The sequence below is a fragment of the Oncorhynchus mykiss genome, chromosome 1 (assembly GCF_013265735.2).
Source record: "Oncorhynchus mykiss isolate Arlee chromosome 1, USDA_OmykA_1.1, whole genome shotgun sequence".
NCBI classification, from domain to species: Eukaryota; Metazoa; Chordata; class Actinopteri; order Salmoniformes; family Salmonidae; genus Oncorhynchus; species Oncorhynchus mykiss.
The window spans coordinates 46,862,018-46,871,882 of NC_048565.1; positions in this window are offsets into that span (position 1 = coordinate 46,862,018).

The following is a 9,865-nucleotide window of genomic DNA, read 5'->3' on the forward strand; positions in this document are numbered from 1 at the left end:
CGTGTCGTTACATGGGGATCAACATTTGTTTTTGAGGGTTGCAACAAAACAACATGGATAATGTTAGAATAAAATCATGCTGAGGAAGTTTTATTCAAATGACGAAGGATGAGACACGACGTGTCGTACAGTGTCAGGCTTCAGATCAAAAGAAAAACGATACAGTCACTGCCTCGCAGTCCAAACAACAGTATTTTAAACGAAGCACAGTTGGAAGGCTAAGCAAATGTCATTCATATTTCACAAATGTAAGGCAACACTACATCTATTCCAGATGAAGGGTTGGTTTTTATTCGTATAAAAGGAATAATTTATATAAGCGTTGCGTTATGTGGCACTATCCAGGTCTTTCTTGCAAAAGTGGGTTATTTTGGCAAGAGAGACCTGGTTACCGCTGAACCCAGCAGTTATATTTCATCTGCAGCTGTCTGCTTCCTTTACATGTGCAAGTTGAGACACGGCCTTTTCGCGTCAGATGTGCCTCCTTCAGATTAATACAAATTTGAATCGGAACTTCACTTATATTAGTCCGGTCAGCACTTACCTCTTCTCCTTGGTCAACAAATCAACCAATCCAATGAAGAAATAAACATTCTACTAAAAGGGAATACTTCATAGCTCACAAGAAACCAACAACACACACCACAGATCATTTTCAACTGCAATACAACTTTATAGAAACAGAATTCTTTGGAACATGGTGATGATAAATTAACATTTGCCTAACTAGAATAACAAGTGGATTAATATTAATCTCTAGTTGATACTGAGGGACATATTCTATCATCACATCAGCGTACTAGATACTCTGGATACTCCTAAGGGGTTGAAGCAGTCCATCTTCAGGAAGAGGCTCACAATTGTCCCAGTGTCGTCCGGTTTAGGGTTTGGCCGGGGTAGGTTGTCATTGTAAATAAGAATTTGTTCTTAACTATCTTCACAATTTAAATAAAGGTAAAAAATTAATTAAATTAAGATGTGTGTGTGCGACCCCTTACAACTGTCTTTGCTCCATCTCTTCAGAAAGAGACTTCATCCACCTCCAAGATCGAGGGCAGTGATGGAGAGACACACACTGGGAAGAAAGGCCCAGACTTAAAGTTAACGTCCCAGTGAATGGGCTTCACTCTCTTCCTGCGCCCTCGTTGTCTATTCTCCCGCTCGGCCTTGGCACGGGAGGCGGGCATGTGCCCCCGCTTGATAGGAGGCTGTTCTGCCAGTGGGACCAAGGGGGTCAAGAGGGTATCAAAGGGGCACTTTTCGCCCGCCTGCACGGCTGTCCTACTGGTCAGTAAAGGGGAGTGGTCGGTGCGACCTGTGTGGCTGGGCGTAGGTCTGGTCAGGGGGTGACAGCCATCATCTCCACAGACTGAAGGTGGACCACAGAGGAACATCCTCTCAGTGCTACTGAAGGACAGGGGCTCAGAGGGTAATATGATTTGTTTGTCACCCAGTTGTTCTGGTAGCTGCTGGTCCAGCATAGCAGACCGGATCTGTAAGAGCTGGATCCTCTTCGACACACTCCGTGATCTGGCGTTGGCAGGTGGGGCAGGCACTCGGCTGGAAGGAACCGGAGAAGCAGATGGAGCAGGCACCAGAAGGTCAGGTACATAGCTGACCATTGGGGTAGGCATTGGGATGGCCATCTGGGCAGGAGAGGCTGACACTGCAATGGTTGGCAGCACATGGAAGGAATTGGTGCTCCCCCTCCCATCCATGGAGTTTATAAGATCTAAGGTCTGGTTAGGGAACCTCAGGGTGCTGCCATCAGTATGTCTTGTTATCCTAGCTATCCCGGTCTTGGGTCGAGCCAGGCTTCTGCTGGCCTGGACCTCCGGCTGGAGGACATCCACAGGAGAACATGGCGGCTGCAAGAGGCTGCCGTCGGACAGAGACCGTCTGGCCTGAGCAGGAGGAGAGCGGGGCCTTTGGTCCTGGATGTTAGACCTCTGGAGAGGATTGGCCTGGATCCTGACCTCAGACTGGCTGCATGGAGTCCCAGATAAAGAAGCTACTGCCTTGGTTGCAGTGGAGCATATTTTGGGGCTCCTAGGGATGCTTCCTGATGTCTGTGGTCTGCTCGATTTAACATCTGGCTCCTTCTTGTGGCTGGAGGTAAATGTGCTCACTCTGGTTTTGGTTTTAACAGGACCCAGACGCTTGCTACCCATCTGTCCCTCCAGCTGCAGACGAGGCATGCGAGGCACCTTGAGGGTGTTTTTGTTCCTTTGGACAGTGAGAGAGGTCACAGTGAGCATCAAATCAAATCAAATGTTATTTGTCACATACACATGGTTAGCAGATGTTAATGCGAGTGTAGCGAAATGCTTGTGCTTCTAGTTCCGACAATGCAGTAATAACCAACAAGTAATCTAACTAACAATTCCAAAACTACTGTCTTATACACAGTGTAAGGGGATAAAGAATATGTACATAAGGATATATGAATGAGTGATGGTACAGAGCAGCATAGGCAGGATACAGTAGATGGTATCGAGTACAGTATATACATGAGGTAAGTATGTAAACAAAGTGGCATAGTTAAAGTGGCTAGTGATACATGTATTACATAAGGATTCAGTCGATGATATAGAGTACAGTATATACGTATGCATATGAGATGAATAATGTAGGGTAAGTAACACTATATAAGGTAGCATTGTTTAAAGTGGCTAGTGATATATTTACATCATTTCCCATCAATTCCCATTATTAAAGTGGCTGGAGTTGTGTCAGTGTCAGTGTGTTGGCAGCAGCCACTCAATGTTAGTGGTGGCTGTTTAACAGTCTGATGGCCTTGAGATAGAAGCTGTTTTTCAGTCTCTCGGTCCCAGCTTTGATGCACCTGTACTGACCTCGCCTTCTGGATGATAGCGGGGTGAACAGGCAGTGGCTCGGGTGGTTGATGTCCTTGATGATCTTTATGGCCTTCCTGTAACATCGGGTGGTGTAGGTGTCCTGGAGGGCTGGTAGTTTGCCCCCGGTGATGCGTTGTGCAGACCTCACTACCCTCTGGAGAGCCTTACGGTTGTGGGCGGAGCAGTTGCCGTACCAGTCGGTGATACAGCCCGCCAGGATGCTCTCGATTGTGCATCTGTAGAAGTTTGTGAGTGCTTTTGGTGACAAACCAAATTTCTTCAGCCTCCTGAGGTTGAAGAGGCGCTGCTGCGCCTTCTTCACGATGCTGTCTGTGTGAGTGGACCAATTCAGTTTGTCTGTGATGTGTATGCCGAGGAACTTAACACTTGCTACCCTCTCCACTACTGTTCCATCGATGTGGATAGGGGGGTGTTCCCTCTGCTGTTTCCTGAAGTCCACAATCATCTCCTTAGTTTTGTTGACGTTGAGTGTGAGGTTATTTTCCTGACACCACACTCCGAGGGCCCTCACCTCCTCCCTGTAGGCCGTCTCGTCGTTGTTGGTAATCAAGCCTACCACTGTTGTGTCGTCTGCAAACTTGATGATTGAGTTGGAGGCGTGCGTGGCCACGCAGTCGTGGGTGAACAGGGAGTACAGGAGAGGGCTCAGAACGCACCCTTGTGGGGCCCCAGTGTTGAGGATCAGCGGGGTGGAGATTTTGTTGCCTACCCTCACCACCTGGGGGCGGCCCGTCAGGAAGTCCAGTACCCAGTTGCACAGGGCGGGGTCGAGACCCAGGGTCTCGAGCTTGATGACGAGCTTGGAGGGTACTATGGTGTTGAATGCCGAGCTGTAGTCGATGAACAGCATTCTCACATAGGTATTCCTCTTGTCCAGATGGGTTAGGGCAGTGTGCAGTGTGGTTGAGATTGCATCGTCTGTGGACCTATTTGGGCGGTAAGCAAATTGGAGTGGGTCTAGGGTGTCGGGTAGGGTGGAGGTGATATGGTCCTTGACTAGTCTCTCAAAGCACTTCATGATGACGGAAGTGAGTGCTACGGGGCGGTAGTCGTTTAGCTCAGTTACCTTAGCTTTCTTGGGAACAGGAACAATGGTGGCCCTCTTGAAGCATGTGGGAACAGCAGACTGGTATAGGGATTGATTGATTGAATATGTCCGTAAACACACCGGCCAGCTGGTCTGCGCATGCTCTGAGGGCGCGGCTGGGGATGCTGTCTGGGCCTGCAGCCTTGCGAGGGTTAACACGTTTAAATGTCTTACTCACCTCGGCTGCAGTGAAGGAGAGTCCGCATGTTTTCGTTGCAGGCCGTGTCAGTGGCACTGTATTGTCCTCAAAGCGGGCAAAAAAGTTATTTAGTCTGCCTGGGAGCAGGACATCCTGGTCTGTGACTGGGCTGGATTTCTTCTTGTAGTCCGTGATTGACTGTAGACCCTGCCACATGCCTCTTGTGTCTGAGCCGTTGAATTGAGATTCTACTTTGTCTCTGTACTGACGCTTAGCTTGTTTGATAGCCTTGCGGAGGGAATAGCTGCACTGTTTGTATTCGGTCATGTTACCAGCCACCTTGCCCTGATTAAAAGCAGTGGTTCGCGCTTTCAGTTTCACGCGAATGCTGCCATCAATCCACGGTTTCTGGTTAGGGAATGTTTTAATCGTTGCTATGGGAACGACATCTTCAACGCACGTTCTAATGAACTCGCACACCGAATCAGCGTATTCGTCAATATTGTTATCTGACGCAATACGAAACATTGCCCAGTCCACGTGATGGAAGCAGTCTAGGAGTGTGGAGTCAGCTTGGTCGGACCAGCGTTGGACAGACCTCAGCGTGGGAGCCTCTTGTTTTAGTTTCTGTCTGTAGGCAGGGATCAACAAAATGGAGTCGTGGTCAGCTTTTCCGAAAGGAGGGCGGGGCAGGGCCTTATATGCGTCGCGGAAGTTAGAGTAACAATGATCCAAGGTTTTTCCACCCCTGGTTGCGCAATCGATATGCTGATAAAATTTTGGGAGTCTTGTTTTCAGATTAGCCTTGTTAAAATCCCCAGCAACAATGAATGCAGCCTCCGGATAAATGGATTCCAGTTTGCAAAGAGTCAAATAAAGTTCGTTCAGAGCCATCGATGTGTCTGCTTGGGGGGGGGATATATACGGCTGTGATTATAATCGAAGAGAATTCTCTTGGTAGATAATGCGGTCTACATTTGATTGTGAGGAATTCTAAATCAGGTGAACAGAAGGATTTGAGTTCCTGTATGTTTCTTTCATCACACCATGTCTCGTTAGTCATAAGGCATACGCCCCCGCCACTCTTCTTACCAGAAAGATGTTTGTTTCTGTCGGCGCGATGCGTGGAGAAACCCGCTGGCTGCACCGCCCCCGATAGCGTCTCTCCAGTGAGCCATGTTTCCGTGAAGCAAAGAACGTTAGTCTCTGATGTCCCTCTGGAATGCTACCCTTGCTCGGATTTCATCAACCTTGTTGTCAAGAGACTGGACATTGGCGAGAAGGATGCTAGGGAGTGGTGCACGATGTGCCCGTCTCCGGAGTCTGACCAGAAGACCGCCTCGTTTCCCTCTTTTTCTGAGTCGTTTTTTTGGGTCGCTGCATGGGATCCACTCCGTTGTCCTGGGTGAAAGGCAGAACACAGGATCCGCATTGCGAAAAACATATTCTTGGTCGTACTGATGGTGAGTTGACGCTGATCTTATATTCAGTAGTTCTTCTCGACTGTATGTAATGAAACCTAAGATGACCTGGGGTACTAATGTACGAAATATCACGTAAAAAAACAAAACACTGCATAGTTTCCTAGGAACGCGAAGCGAGGCGGCCATCTCTGTCGGCGCCGGAAGTGGTGGAGCATTGGGAGCCTGGTGGGTGGAGTGGCCATTGGAAGCCTTCCCATGTCAGCCCTCTCTTTAATCACATCCATGTTGTGGAAGTGGGACCGGCGGCATTGGCTGTAGGACAAAATCACTGGCACACCGGACACTGAGGATGAGGACATTCCAATTCCTGCCAAAATGTTCACAAATTCATAAAAATGAAAGATTCACAGGCTAAGGCCTACCTTCAATTTGGACTTCCAGATAATTTGCACACGTAGGATTTGACTATACAGTTTCAACAATATATTCTTGAAAACAGAAACACAAGACCACAATACCTAGTTTAATTTTTTTTTTTTTGTCACAAATCACAAAACATAAGTTTTTCTTACAGTTATTGATCAAATAAAGTTGTCATAAGATAAAAGTAGTGTATGAGATTTTTTCATTAAATTATAGGTTCTACCACAGATATGGAAGAGCATCAATGACCTGTCTATGAAATGTCATATTTTAACAAAATAATGCTCATTGTGACATCATGTACATTATGACATAGCAGCCGTCCATAAAAGTTTGTTAAAACCACTTGAATAGGCATGAAATGTCCAATTAAATACAATAGGCCTAATTCAACAATTGAATAAAAACAATACTTTGACAGTAATTATTCAGTTTATTGGCTTTTGTTTTCATTACAGTAGTGGTTTTGAATTAATTAAAATGAGAGTAGGCCTAGCGAGTTTAGTATAACTCGATCGCTCATTGAACATCTGTGTGGAATGTTTGCAGCTGACGCCACACAGACGCCTTTGAAAAACATTCACGATTTTAGTTTCATATTCAATTTATCAGCAATAATGCACGGCAAATACATTCCCAGTACTCAAATAAATCTGACAATTCCAATGATCTATTTATTATAGCATCCTCTTAGAATGAGAATCACTGTGGTGTCAATGTGTTTGATTATGTCCAAGTAGGAACATAGCTACAGGTATTTTAACTTCTATACTAAAATAGTAGCAGTTGTGTGTGTTTTCTTGTCGTGCAATTGTTTTGAGTCAACGCTAATCCCACAATATTTTGGTCCCATTCGGTATTAGCACCGTCAGCCAATGGGGGAAGTGACATGCCTGATGCCTAAATTGATGTTGTCGACCAAACACATTTTAATTTCACTTTTGAAATACAATAAATAGCCTGTTAATTTGTCGACAAAACAAGTTCATAAATTATATGTTGGCTTCACGTCTCCAACTCAACCAAAAATGAAAGTGAAAGAATGGAATTAAGCCAGTGTCTTAGATTGAACTATCCAAGCAGTAAATATATATTTTAAAATGTTGAAATTTGGAAGCGTTGTCAACTAAACACAAGTCAATATTACTTTTGTAATACAGTAAATAGCTATTTTATAAACTAATCTAACAGTATTTATTCAACCTTAAAATAAGTAACAGATCCATGGCCACATTTTGAGGCTACTGTAACTATACATGTATTCGTATGTAATGTTCATCATATAAAGCGTGCATGTTCAAGACAGCATGCCTACTGTAGGTTGTGGCAGATCTGTGGAGATATTCACAATTGATGTTGTCTAAGTAGAATCTCGAACGACATTGATGACTTGCACCATGTACTTTTAATATATTTTCCACTTCAAAACAGGTTATTTGGTTCTGCTATTTGATGAAGCACAGTGTGGTTTAGTCGCCAGGGTTGTGGGTGCGATTCCCACGGGTGACCAGGGTGACCAGTGTGACCGTATGCTAAATGACTCAAATGTAAATAACCAGTGATGGAAAAATAACTCAATTGTCATACTTGAGTAAAAGTAAAGTTACCTTAGTAGAAAATGACTCAAATAAAAGTGAAAGTCAGCCAATAAAATACTACCTGAGTAAAAGTCTATAAGTATTTGGTTTTAAATATACTTCAGTATCAAAAGTAAAAGTATGAATTTAAAATTCCTTAAATTAAGCAAATCAGATAGCCAGAGTCACACCCAGACATCATTTAAAAACAAAGAATTTGTGTTTAGTGATTTGTGAGTCCGCCAGATCAGAGGCAGTAGGGATGACCAGGGATGTTCTCTTGATAAGTGTGGGAATTGGACCATTTTCGGTCCTGCTAAGCATTCAAAATGTAATGAGTACTTTTAGGTGTCAGGGAAAATATATGGAGTAAAAAGTACATCATATTCTTTAGAAATGTTAAGTAAAAGTAAAATATGTCAAAAACATAAATAATAAAGTACAGATACAGTACTTTAAAGTATTTTTACTTAAATACTTTATATCAAAATAAAGAAAGTTGCACCCTCCATCTATAAACTCCCAGTAATGTATTGGGTATTTACCAATGTTTTAGCATCACTATGCCTTCTTCAGGGTAATGTCATGAAAACTTGAACCAGGTTATGTAGACAAACATTGCAATTTGTGCCATAATGATTAAGTTAATTAGAATTAATTAGTGAAAATGTTTTTAAAAAACAATCGTTGATGGCATATTAAATATATTAGGCTATTGTTATCGTATAGAAACATCATTGAATATAGTACATCATATTAGCATCCACATACATTATTGTTTAATTCAATTTCACATATTTAATTGTTTCGTATTTCATTTCATATTTGTTACATGTAAACTTTTGGTTCAACCTTAATCTATAATGAGCATCATCAACAGGGGGAACATATTAGGTGTACACTAATAAGCTGTAGAAAGATTATTTCAATTTATAAGACTTGTTCATAAAAGAAGGAATTGTTCATAAGGGCCTGAGATTAAAGTCAATATTCAGACCACTAGGGGTCAATGTTTTTAGAGAGGATATCCTGTAAGGCTCCCTTTGTCGGCTTTTCCACATGAACAGATGATGAGATAGATTACTCCCGGGGTCTTGCATGAGATGATTACCCCTAACAGGGATGTTTCGACCTGTATGTGGGTGTCTGAAGAAGGATGTTTTTATAATGCTATTGCACTGTGCGCATGATCCACATTTGTAGTTCCCATTTGGGATAGGTGTCAAGAGTGTCTGAGTGAGCTCAGGGGGCATGTCAGATCTCACCAAGCTGTCTCCAATATTGTGACCACGCTTATAGACCACCAGCGGGGATTCCTTGAAGAGGTGTGCAATTATTTTTTTTGTCTGATTGCAGAATATGCCAGTCCTTTTTCAGGATTGCTTTCATTTTCTCCGAACCCTTGGTGTATTTAGTGCAAAAGATGGTTGCGTTGTTTTTCTTCTTTGGTTGAGTTTTAAGTAATTCCTCTGTTGGTTTTTGAGATATTTTCATCATTGCAGCATCAAGAGTTTTGTCCTTGTAGCTTCTCATTTTGAATTGATCTGTCATTTTTTTTAGCATTGCTGTCAAAATCTGTCTGGTGGCCACAGATTTGTTTAATCCTGCATAACTGGTTGACCATTCTTGAGGGGAAGGGGGTGCATACTATTCACACATAGCAAGGCATTGCGGTCTGTGGGCTTTGTATATAAGTCTGTGTGTACTGCATCATTATATTTGATGATCCATAAGTCCAGGTAGTGTATTTTTCTCTCATCAGTCTGCATGGGGATTTTGAGGTATTCAGAGCTCTCGTTTAGTAGAGTTTGGAATTCAATTAGTTCCTGCTGACTTCCTTCCCAGAGCACAAATACATCATCTATGTATCTCTTCCATAGGATGGTTTTAGAAACTTTCCCTGCAGAAGGCACAGTGATGCAGAAACGTGGGCAAATACCCAATAAATTACTGGGAGTTTATATACGGAGTGAGCGACTTTCTTTATTTTGATAGTTTATCGTTTATTTCCCCACACAAACACATTTTTCTGGGTGTGCGCCAGCTCATGTTTTTTAATCTGCTTAAGTACTTTACACCACTGTATATAACACACATATGGGAGGTTTTATATGGAGTGTGCGACTTTCTTTATTTTGATATAAAGTATTTAAGTAAAAATACTTTAAAGTACTGTATCTGTACTTTACTATTTATGTTATTGACATATTTTACTTTTACTTAACATTTCTAAAGAATATGATGTACTTTTTACTCCATACATTTCCCTGACACCCAAAAGTACTTATTACATGTTGAATGCTTAGCAGGACAGAAAATGGTCCAATTCCCACACT